Genomic DNA, 12,322 nt, shown 5'->3' with positions numbered 1-12,322 from the left:
GTTTGAAATCTCTTTTTATTGAGCAGAGAAACAAAGATCATCGGATAATACAAGCGCAATAAAGCGAGCATCACATCACAATCATGTTCAAGTACAAAGCATCAAAGGCATCGCCTAACAATACAAGCTAGGATGCGATCACCGCTTGTCTAGGGCTAAAAGGCCCTGAAAGCGATCGATGTTACAGAACACATAAACATCAGGAACGTTAGGGAAAAAACAGGGCCCAAACGTTGTGTCAACCCTAAGTATCGTGCAAATTGCTCACATCAGTAGTAAAGGCATGACCTTCTATAATGTCTAAGATATGATATAAACAAATACTGGCTGTGTATCCCCAGGGCAGGTTTCTATAACGGGCTAGACAGAGATCGGGCGGGAGGCGAATGAAAAAAATGACCATCTGCTACAAATCATCTTCAGAGTCCCATAGCTGGGAGTTGAGGAGATCTGTTCTATATTTTAACCAAGGTTGCCATATCTGCAGAAACCTGTCTCTGCTGTGGTACGTCCACCCTATCAATTCCTCCATCTGGCACATCTGGTGGACCCTATCCCGCCACATCCCCAATGATGGTGGATCAATTGATCTCCATTTTACTGGGATCAAAAGCTTTGCGGCCATGATCAGGTGTGTGGCTAAGTTGTTTTTCCCCGGACGAAAGTCTGGAGTAGGCAACCAGAGCAAAATCAGCTGGGCTGAGAGTTTCAGTGTCGTCGTGCAGATGACATTAATGGCAGATTCAACACCTTCCCAGAAAGGCTTGATGGCCGGGCAGGTCCACCAGATGTGCGAAAGGGAGCCAGTGCCAGCATTGCACCTCCAGCAAAGATTCGTGGAAAGGATCCCGATTTTAAAACATGAAACATCCCTCTAGTTAGCTCACTCTCGACCTTGAGTCCGTCCCCTGCCCTCCCAGGCATCCACAATTTGTGGAAAGACTCCTTACCTAACAGTGCCAGCTCTAGGTCTATATGCATATAGTTCGTCTCTCGCCTGGCCAATCTCAGCCATCTCTCTAAGCCGATAGCCTGTATATAGGTCGATAGATCAGGTAATGAGATACCCCCAGTTCTCCTTCTGCGGGAAAGGAGGCGGAAGGACATCCTTGGACGGCCCTTGTCCCATAAATATTTGCTCATGGCAGACTGCAATTTGTTAATGAAGCTAGCTGGAATGGTAATGGGAAGGGTTCTTAAGGTATACATAATCAGCGGCAATATATAAGTGGTAAGAACATTTTTCCTGCCTAACCAGGTAAGGAAAGGAGAGCTACTTTTAGAAAGAACAGAGGTGACCTTGGAAAGCAATGGAGGGAAGTTAAGTCTAAACATCAGCTTGGGATCCATCGGTATCATTACCCCTAGGTACTTGATTGCTTGAGCAGGCCATTTAAACGGCGTGAGGGCTTTGACTCTATTACGCAAAGCAGCCGGGAGGGAAACACCGAGGGCCTCCGACTTATCAAAATTAATTTTAAAATTAGATATAACCCCGAAGGATTCAAAGGTCTGCATAACCTCCGGCAGAGCCTCTTCAGGATTAGTCATCAGAAGCAGCAAATCATCCGCGAAAGCGGCCATCTTGTGGGTGCAATTGCCAATTTTCACTCCTTCGATCAAGGGGGATTGTCTAAACTTAAGCAGGAGCGTCTCTAGAGTGAGCACAAATAAAGTAGGGGACAGGGGGCATCCCTGGCGCGTGCCATTTCTAATTTGGAAGGCGTCTGATAGGGTGCCGTTAACCATCACTCTCGCCGATGGAGCAGAGTATAAAGTATATATGGCCCTAATGAAGCTCTCTGGAAAACCAAAGGCACTCAGCACCTTATTCATATAGGCCCAGCTGACCCTATCGAACGCCTTCTCCGCATCCGTGCCTAACAGCACAAGAGGGGCTCCAACCTTAACCGAATGAGTGATTGCGTGTACTACCCTGCTGACATTATGTCTACCCTCTCTTCCCGCCACGAATCCCACTTGTTCTTCGCCCACAAGCCCAGGGAGCAGTCTAGACATCCTGCTGTTAAGCAACTTGGCCCACCACTTCAAGTCAGTATTCAGTAGTGAGATTGGCCTATAGCTACTGCATACCTCCTTGTCCTTTCCTTCCTTATGGATGATCGTTATGTGTGCCTCCTGGGCTTGTGGGGTCAGAGAGCCACCTGTAAGGAGGAGATTGCATGCATCGACAAAATGCGGGGTTAGAATACCTTTATACTTCTTATAATAAGAAATCGGGAACCCATCAGGCCCGGGGCTTTTACCCGTAGGGATAGACATAAGGACCTTATCTGCCTCTTCTACTGTAACTGGTTGTAGCAGCTGATGTACTTCCTCTGATGAGAGTCTCGGGATATCAATGGACTTGAGAAAAGCCGATGTACGTCCCTCAATTTGTTGAGCATTAAGGGGTGCCGGGAGATTATACAAATTCGAATAGAAGGAGCAGAACTCCTGAGCAATCGCCGGAGTGTTGATAAGTCGGAGGCCCGAGGGTGACTTAATAGCTTGGATAAAAGATCTATTTCTTTGACCCTTAATAAGGCTAGATACCAACTTGGAACCTCTATTACCGTGGAGATATTGCTTAAAGCGCAATGTCCGCAACGCCCCCGCTGCTCTAATGTTCAGGAGGTCAGTGACCTTGTGTCTCAAGCACTTCAGTGACAATAGAATTTCTTCCGTCCTAGTCTTTTTGTGGAGGGTTTCAAGCGTAGAGATCTGCTGTAGAAGGGAATCTAATTGTTTCTGCCTACGTTTTTTGGCGCTGGATCCCAAGCTGATGAGCTCCCCTCTGACTACCACCTTATGAGCTTCCCAAAGTGATGTTCCACTAGTGAGATTCCTGGTATTCTCTTGAAAATAATTCTTGAGACATTGCTCAACTGCCTTCCGATGGGACTCCTCCTCCAGGAGCGTCTCATTCAACCTCCAGACCCAGGATCTCGGAGGTAGGGCGAAAATCCTCACCCCCACACTCACAGGCGCATGGTCAGAAATGACTATATTCCCTATCTTCGCCTCAGAAACCGAGGACAGTAGATGGTTTGCAACAAAGATATAGTCCAGTCGCTGGTATGAATTATGCGTCCGTGAGTGGAAGGTGTAGTCTTTTTCCTCAGGGTGAAGGAGGCGCCAGACATCCGAGACCCCCAAGTCCCTGAGAGCCATAAGCAGTTTCCTCAACTGTCTTCTTGAGGTAGTTCGACCCATGGAGGACGAGTCCATCAGAGGATCAAGTGTAAGGTTGAGGTCCCCACCTACGATAAGGAATCCCTCTCTAAACGTTTTCAGAGTCTCCAGGGTGCGTAGCAGCCAAGTGATCTGTCCACTATTTGGAGCATACAAATTCACAAAAGTGTATTTGGCGTTAACTATTTTACCCTTTAAAAATAAAAAGCGACCATCAGGGTCTGCTAGTTTGGCCTCTAAAGAGAAAGGGACTTTTTGACCTAGGGCTATAGAGACACCTCTGGCGGCCGAGGAGTAGGATGCATGGTGCCATACTACAAAATGCTTGTTAACTGTTTTTGGGATATGTAAGTGCCTAAAATGGGTTTCCTGCAGGAAAACTAGGTCTGCTCCTTCTTTCCTGAGCAAATGATAGACCTGGCTCCTTTTCTGTGGGGTGTTCATACCGTTCACATTAAAAGACAATATCTTTAGGTCAGTCATTATACACAATAGTTAACCTGAGCATTAGCTGCCAATGACCAGAAGAGGGCGACACAGGGCAACAAGTGAAACAAAACACACAAGAACAAAACATATGTAATGGAGGCAGTTATTAAGTATGTAATAACAGCCTGAGGGGTTATAAACCCCGACTAGGGGGGGAATTAGTGTGTAAACACCCTAAGCCAGGCCTCACACACTAAGCCCAAAGAAGAAAAGAGATAATAGGCATGCGCATGTAATCAACAATATAAGGATACGGTAGATACATCATTCGCATTAGGATAACACGCAGTGTCAGTGTCATAAGAGCAAACAGAAGCAGGGGAAGGAGCCCTGCGGGCTATCAGCCATGAGCGACCAACCAGCAGACAATGGAATATCTGCGGCGGCCGGTAAGTAGAGCACAAAGTGAAACAAAAAGAGAGATGGCAACGGAAGGGGGAGTAGAGGTATAAGGGAGAGAGTGGAAAAAATTAAAGTGGAGCAGACATATATTAGATAAAGTGGGTTGGGGAGACAGACAATAGAGGCTACGGAAAATCATTTAGGCGTTCAACATAGAACCTGGGTCTTATAGGGCTGGAACAAGAAGTTCACTGAGATTTCCTTCATGGAGAGTTCAGAGAACCCAAGACGGGTGGAACCCGACTAAGAGATTCTTTTCTTCGGAGATTTCTTCTTTTGCGCCAGGCGCCAATCCTCCGCCTGCGGTAAGTTCGGAAGATCTAACGTCGGGTTACAAGGGAGCCATGACTGAATGTCCAGTGCTGCTGATCCCAACGCCTCCCAAACAGGCAGCAAGTCCTCCGGGAGCCTGACCGTGTATTGCTTCCCTCCTATGGTGGTACTGAGGCCGAAAGGGAACAGCCATCGCACCGGTAGCTTCCTCTCCCTCAGAAGCGCGGTTAAAGGGCGCAAGTTTCTGCGCTTGGCTAGAGTGCTCGCCGCCAGGTCCTGAAATAATTGCACTTTGTGACCATCCAAAGAGGGGTCTCCCTTCTCCCGAGCCGCTCTCAGGACAGCTGCAGTATCTAGAAAGTTCATTAGGGCACAAACAACGTCTCTGGGTGGCTCTCCCGCCGCCGGCTTGGGCCTAAGAGCTCTATGTGCCCTTTCTATGACGATGGCGGCAGCTTGTTCTTCACCCACGAGGGAGGCAAACAGGGAACGCACCGCACCGGCCAAATCCTCAGCTGGAACCGCTTCAGGTATTCCTCTCAGGCGTACATTTTTCCTCCGCCCTCTGTTTTCCTGGTCTTCCAGGTTCAGGAAAGCTGTGTTAATCATTTTTGACATATTTGTCAGGTGATTGTGAACTCCCGCTTCTCTCTGCACTAGCAGGTCCTGGCTTTCTTCCAGGCTTTCTACCCTGTGGCCGAGCTGCTGAAATTCGGCTTTGATATCCGACAACTCCTTCATGACCGGGCTAAGTGCCTGCGTCAGCGATTGCTGGAGGAAGCTTCTAGTTAAGGGCAGGGAGTCCGGCTCACCTCTGCTGTAAACTTCAGCGTCAGAGCTGTCGGCTTCCGAGTCGGCTCCCTCCCGTTCTGAGAAGTTTCGCGCCTCCCGCGCCATCTTGCCTCCATCAGGGTGCGATGTGGCTCGCCTGTTGAGGAACTTGTTCAGATCCCCTTGGGTCTTTTTGGTCTTCGGAGTGGCCCCTGAGGCACCCTCCTTGTCTCTGAGGGTTTTCCCCATTCTAGTGTCCGTATCCGCTGATTAAATCAACAAAAGCTGGGCTAGCTGTGCGGAGCTCTGGTGAAGTCGACCTACACCATTGCTTGCTGGCTCCGCCCCTATAATGATTTTGCTGATGCGCTGCCCTTATGGGAGATTGCCATGTTCCTGCACTTAATGAACCATGACCGAGCAGTATCTTGGAGGGCATATGGGATATTAACACTAAGAGGTTTATATGAAAATGGAGTTTTGTACTCCTTTACCCAAATACAAGAAAAATTTGGAGTCCCTCAAACTATTCTTCAGATTCCTACAGATTAGACATGCCCTATTGGCACAATTTGGGAGCATTAATAAAACTATATCCTTACACCCACTAATAGGAATATTGAAGACACAGGGTCCTAGAGGTATTGTGTCCTCTCTATACACACATCTCATAAACACTAAAATGGCCCTGATTCCATTGAATATTGAAAGTAAATGGAAAAACAACATTCTGCAACTCACCGTAGAAGAATGGAATGAGGCCCTTGAAGCCCATACTAAGGTCTCACCCTCAATAAATAATAGGCTTATACAGCTGTTCGTATTACACAGAAGCTACCTCACTCCCACTAGGTTGCATAAAATGGGTAAACTCAACCACAACAGATGTCACAGATGTGCAGAATCTAATGCGGACTTTTGGCATATGATCTGGGACTGTAGTTATATTCAAGGCTTCTGGAGGGAAATGGTGTCTGCTCCTTTTCCCGTGTGTCCTAAGTTATGTCTCTTGGTTATTGTAGATGAGGAATCATGGACACACCACAGCAGAATATTTCTGAGGGAGACTTTATTTCTTGCCAGAAAGGCAATAGCAATCAGGTGGATGGCGGATAGACCGCCCACTGTAAATCAATGGAAGCTTTTGTGGGGGGAATGGTGGCAGCCAAAGATCTGCAACAGAGATTCCGTAGGAGAGGGTATCCCCAACATGTGCTCGCTAAGGCACATCAGCATTCATTAGCGGCTGACCGTAACACTTTACTGGTTCCACGGGTGAAAACAATGGAGGATGAGAAAATGCGTATTATCGCAACCTTTGATGATGCCCATGAATCAGTTCAAGCTATTCTTGCCCAATTTTGGGGAATTTTACAATCGGACCCAGATGTGGGTCATTTGGTGCGTGATGAGCCGAGCATTACATATCGCAGGGGGAGAAATCTGCGCGATAGGTTGGTGCACGGCTTATACCAATCCCCAGTGGCACCTACCTGGCTAGGGACTAGACCAATGGGCACTTTTAGTTGCAGCGGTTGCGTGGCATGTGGCGCCATTCAGACTGGGAACAGCTTTACCAGTACTGTCACGCAAAAGCAATACGCAATCATTTATCAACGACCCGAGGCATTGTGTACCTGGCAACCTGCAATTGCGGGATGCAGCATGTTGGAAACACGATCCGAGAATTCCGGAGACGGATTGGGGAGCACCTAAATGACATTCGAAAGGGTGCGGATACTCCCATTGCAAGGCACATTGCTTCTACTCATGATAATGACCTGGATTCTATTCATTTCCAGGGAATTGAAATAGTAAGGAGATCTGTGAGAGGTGGTGACCATGACAAAAGAATATTGCAGAACGAAGCACAATGGACCTTCGTTTACAGACAGTGCGTCCGAAGGGGTTCAATGATTTTATTTATTTTGCCTGCTTCATTTGATATGGTCCTAAGTGTACCTTATGTAATCAATTGTCTGGTGAATGTCCCATCTGGGGATTCCCCCTTTAAGCCATTAGCAGTAATATGTGGAGGGTTCCCATCGTGGGATCCCATCTTGGGATCCCCCTTTAAGCCATTAGCAGTAATATGTGGAGGGCTTACTGACTTCAGGATCCATATTTATCGCTCTTGGGATCCCCCTTTAAGCCATTGGTGGTAATATGTGGAGGGCTCCCATCTTGGGATCCCCCTTTAAGCCATTAGCAGTAATATGTGGAGGGCTTACTGACTTCAGGATCCATACTTATCCCTCTTGGGATCCCCCTTTAAGCCATTGGTGGTAATACGTGGAGGGCTCCCATCTTGGGATCCCCCTTTAAGCCATTAGCAGTAATATGTGGAGGGCTTACTGACGTCAGGATCCATACTTATCCCTCTTGGGATCCCCCTTTAAGCCATTAGCAGTAATATGTGGAGGGCTTACTGACTTCAGGATCCATATTTATCCCTCTTGGGATCCCCCTTTCAGCCATTAGTGGTAATATGTGGAGGGCTCCCATCTTGGGATCCCCCTTTAAGCCATTAGCAGTGATAGGTGGAGGGCTTACTGACTGCAGGATCCATACTTATCCCTCTTGGGATCCCTCTTTAAGCCATTGGTGGTAATATGTGGAGGGCTCCCATCTTGGGATCCCCCTTTAAGCCATTAGCAGTAATATGTGGAGGGCTTACTGACTTCAGGATCCATATTTATCGCTCTTGGGATCCCCCTTTAAGCCATTGGTGGTAATATGTGGAGGGCTCCCATCTTGGGATCCCCTTTAAGCCATTAGCAGTAATATGTGGAGGGCTTACTGACTTCAGGATCCATACTTATCCCTCTTGGGATCCCCTTTAAGCCATTGGTGGTAATACGTTGAGGGCTCCCATCTTGGGATCCCCCTTTAAGCCATTAGCAGTAATATGTGGAGGGCTTACTGACGTCAGGATCCATACTTATCCCTCTTGGGATCCCCCTTTAAGCCAGTAGCAGTAATATGTGGAGGGCTTACTGACTTCAGGATCCATATTTATCCCTCTTGGGATCCCCCTTTAAGCCATTGGTGGTAATATGTGGAGGGCTCACATCTTGGGATCCCCCTTTAAGCCATTAGCAGTGATAGGTGGAGGGCTTACTGACTGCAGGATCCATACTTATCCCTCTTGGGATCCCTCTTTAAGCCATTGGTGGTAATATGTGGAGGGCTCCCATCTTGGGATCCCCCTTTAAGCCATTAGCAGTAATATGTGGAGGGCTTACTGACTTCAGGATCCATACTTATCCCTCCTGGGATCCCCCTTTAAGCCATTAATGGTAATATGTGGAGGGCTCCCATCTTGGGATCCCCCTTTCAGCCATTAGCAGTAATATGTGGAGGGCTTATTGACTTCAGGATCCATACTTATCCTTCTCATCATCATTTTTTGTAGTCATATAAGCTTCTGACAGCCGTCCCCATTCTAGCTCCGATGCTGCCGCCTCCAGAACTGAGAGGGGCAGCTCTATGTGTTTGTCTGCTATATGTTGTGTGTCTAAGCACCGGATCCTGATGAAATACATAATAAGAAACGCGTCAAGCAAATAATGGGCATACTATAGATATACACAAACGCTAGCTGCTAGGTTCAAGGCGATGTGCCGTCCCAGGCACTGAATTATCTGTGAGAGGTGGAATTATTTGGGGCTGAATTAGGAGTAGCTGGAGACCTTGGAGTAGCTGTGCAGGCTGTGAATTTTACTGCAGACAGCACCCTGGCCCATGTCTCTCCTGGTTACAATTCCCCTCCCCCACCCCTCTCTTAGTGCTCGGTTTCTGTTGATTTACTTGTGGTAGCATCACATCAGAACTCTGGTGGATGCTCCACAATTGATAGGGGTCTATCTACCTTGTAAGCTTTTGTCCGGCGGATATGTTCACCCCATCTACCCCATACAAGTGAAAGGGGTGTAATATATGACTGGCCGGAGCTAGTGCCTTTTCTGGCATTTTTTTGCTATACAAGGCATAACCCCTATTGTGAATACTAGTCCCTTTAGGACATCACTCTCATTCTATATTTTAAGGTATACCAATAAAGTCTAACATTTTAAGTATACAACAATACAAACGTTCAGTAGTTCAGTGATCAGTATTTAGAAGTGAACGTAATCTAAACATATCTCAATCAGTGAATTGGGAATGGTGCTCCTCCTCGCTCACGATGTCTGCTGGCTCAATAGGGTGGGATTGACATCTCAATAGGATATATGAGTATTCCGGGTTATGGGGCAATTTATAATGTACGCTACAAGTAAGCTCACGAGATGTGTTGGCAGGTGACTAATTTGATCTGTACAATTGATATGCTGTATTATTGTATGTTACAGCGCCTCTGTCTCTATTGGGACAATTACTGGTGAATTCTATGCCATATCTGACTTGTTAAACTTCAATAAAACTAGTAAACATAAAATAAAATTATGATAAGGGGAGTGAGGGAGCTGCTTACCTTGGCCTTGTAGCTATCTATACACAGAAATGCCCTACATCCTGCCAGCTAGTTCATTAATTTTTCCACATATGCACAAGATGGAGGACATATTTATACAAAATGGATTCTCATACCTCACAGGGTTCGTGATCTGTCTGCAAAAAAATAGAATATGTTGTATTTTTTGCGGTGCGGAGGCACGGTAATAAACCCTACAGAAGCACTCCATGGTGCTTCCATTGGGTTCCGTGTCTTTGTTCCGCACTGCTCCTTCCAGATTGCAGACCCATCCAAATGATATCCATCCACACTGCTGGTGCCAGTATATTGCGGACCTGCTGTCTGAGGGCCACAATACGGGAACGGCTGTGTGAATGAGGCCTTAAAAGGAGGAAAACTGAGATATGTCAGAAAAGTTTCTGCAGCATCTTATCTCAAAGTTAGTATTCGTTAGCAGCGCATCCCGAACTCAGAAGGAACATAACTCTCTCTTGTATGTCAAATTATGATAAGGGGAGCAAGGGAGCTGCTTACCTTGGCCTTGTAGATATCTATACACAGAAACTCCCTACATCCTGCCAGCTGGTTCATTAATTTTTCCACATATGCACAAGATGGAGGACATGTTTATACAAAATGGATTCTCGTCCCTCACAATTTCCCCATTTTGAGATATCTTGGAACTGACATCTTAACCCAGAGGTACTTCAGGTGGGATAGGTGCAACTGCCAGCTGGAGGCCAGATTCCCTCTTATGTATTGATGCAGGTCACAAGACCTCTCAATAATCTTGGTAGTTTCTCCTTTGGGTACAGGATCTGTTGGAGCACATAAACATAAGCTTAATCACAGCATATACTACTATTATAATCAACACTACTTGCATTATTGTTTGTCTTGCCACCAGGGAGCCTCCACCCACCCTGCTATGGGGAGAGGGACTGCAGTGGAGTTATACTTTTGATCATTAGGCCCTGGTCTTCTTTGTGAGACAAATTGACAAAAGACATATGAATACATTTTTTTAAAGTCAAAGGGATTGCCAGATAAGGCATAGTTCTTGAACTCACGGGACTGTGAGTACAGATCCAACAGTCTTTCATTTTACTGTCAGTGCCATTGAGTCCTCTAAACAGCACCTGGTGGTGTCGGATAAGTACATTGTCCCAATTAACCTTCAGTTGTTGGTACTGTGCCGTTGTTCCCAGGATTAGGGTGGCCATCAGCAGGGGGATCCTCATCCTTGGGCATCAGAACTTTTTTGCAGTGAGAAGCGTGTATCCACTTAGGCTTTCCTTCAACCTTTACTGCTGTATGAGTAGTTAACAGGACTTGGAAAGGACCTTCAAATCTGGGATTCAGACCTTTCCCAACATGTCTTTTTATCACCACCCAGTCTCCTGGTTGCAGACTGTGTGTTCCTTCTACTGAATCTGGAAGGGAAGCAAACACTTGTTTATGGGTGTTCTCAAGCCTCTTTGTGAGGGCCTGCATGTAGCATGTTAGGCTATCATAGTTCATTTGCAACTGCTATGGAAAATACAATCCTAAAACCAATCCAAATCCAAACCTCCCCCCACCTCCAGTATTAAAATCACTGGTGGCGCAGTGCGCTCCCCCCAACCCCCCCCCCCCCCCAGTATTAAAATCATTAACCCCTCCTTTTCATTGGTGGCAGTGGCAGCTTCTGATCAGAGCCCCAGCAGTGTAATCCTGGGGCTCCAATCGGTTACCATGGCAGCCAGGACGCTACTGAAGCCCTGGCTGCCATGGGAATTTCCCTGCTGCTGTGTACTATGCACAGGGCAGCAGGGAGAGTGTGAAGTCCTATGCATCCTAATAGAGCTCTAATAGGGTGAATAGGACAAGGGATTAAAAGATCCCAGGTTCTAGTCCCTAAGGGGGGAAATAGTTATTAAATAAAAAGTAAAAAAAGAAAAGTTAAAAAAAAAAAATAAATATTAAGTATAAATCACCCCTTTCCCAATTTTACATGTAAAATATATAAACAATAAATAAATAAAACATATCACACATTGCCACATGCAAAAAGTTCAAACTATTAAAATATATATTTAAAAAAATCTATGTGGTGAACGCCATAACAGAATTTATTTTTTATTTTTTCAAAAATGAAAATGCACAGAATATCGGTATAAGTTATCAGCTATCGGTCTGAAAGTTCACAGGTTATCGGTATCGGCTCTAAAAAAAAATCTATATCGGTCGATCCCTAACTCCTACCTTAGGCAGTTGTATATAGTCTATCTGCAGTCTCTGGTATGGGTAAAGTTGCCTGGGGGGGTGCTTGCTTGGAGTTTTCACAACTTGACCGGCATTGTTCAATGCACAGACCATACATCCTTGTACAAACCGAGAGCTACTGTGAAAACCCTGAAGCAATCTACCCTGCATTAACCACACTTACCATGGCACTTTTTGATAGGTGAGTGTGCTCGTGGGCCTCCTGAGCCATAGCTGGGTATAGAGGGCGTGGTAGAGAAATTTTGTCCTTGCTTCTCCAAATTCCATGTTCATCAGGTGTGGCCCCTTGTTTTGCCCAAAGTTCTTTTTCCTCAAGAGGGGCTTGTTCGAGCCTTCTTTGAAATATACTTACAGAAATGTCCTCGGGTCTTAAGGCTCTCAACGGGATGGCTTCAGCATTTAGTGGCTGGAGTGCAGCTTGTTTGGCTGCCTTGTCTGCTCGATCATTGCCTTTTGCTTCCACCGTGGTAC

Source organism: Bufo gargarizans, chromosome 7 (genome assembly GCF_014858855.1).
Source record: "Bufo gargarizans isolate SCDJY-AF-19 chromosome 7, ASM1485885v1, whole genome shotgun sequence".
In the NCBI taxonomy this organism is placed as follows: Eukaryota; Metazoa; Chordata; class Amphibia; order Anura; family Bufonidae; genus Bufo; species Bufo gargarizans.
This window is presented reverse-complemented; position numbering follows the sequence as displayed.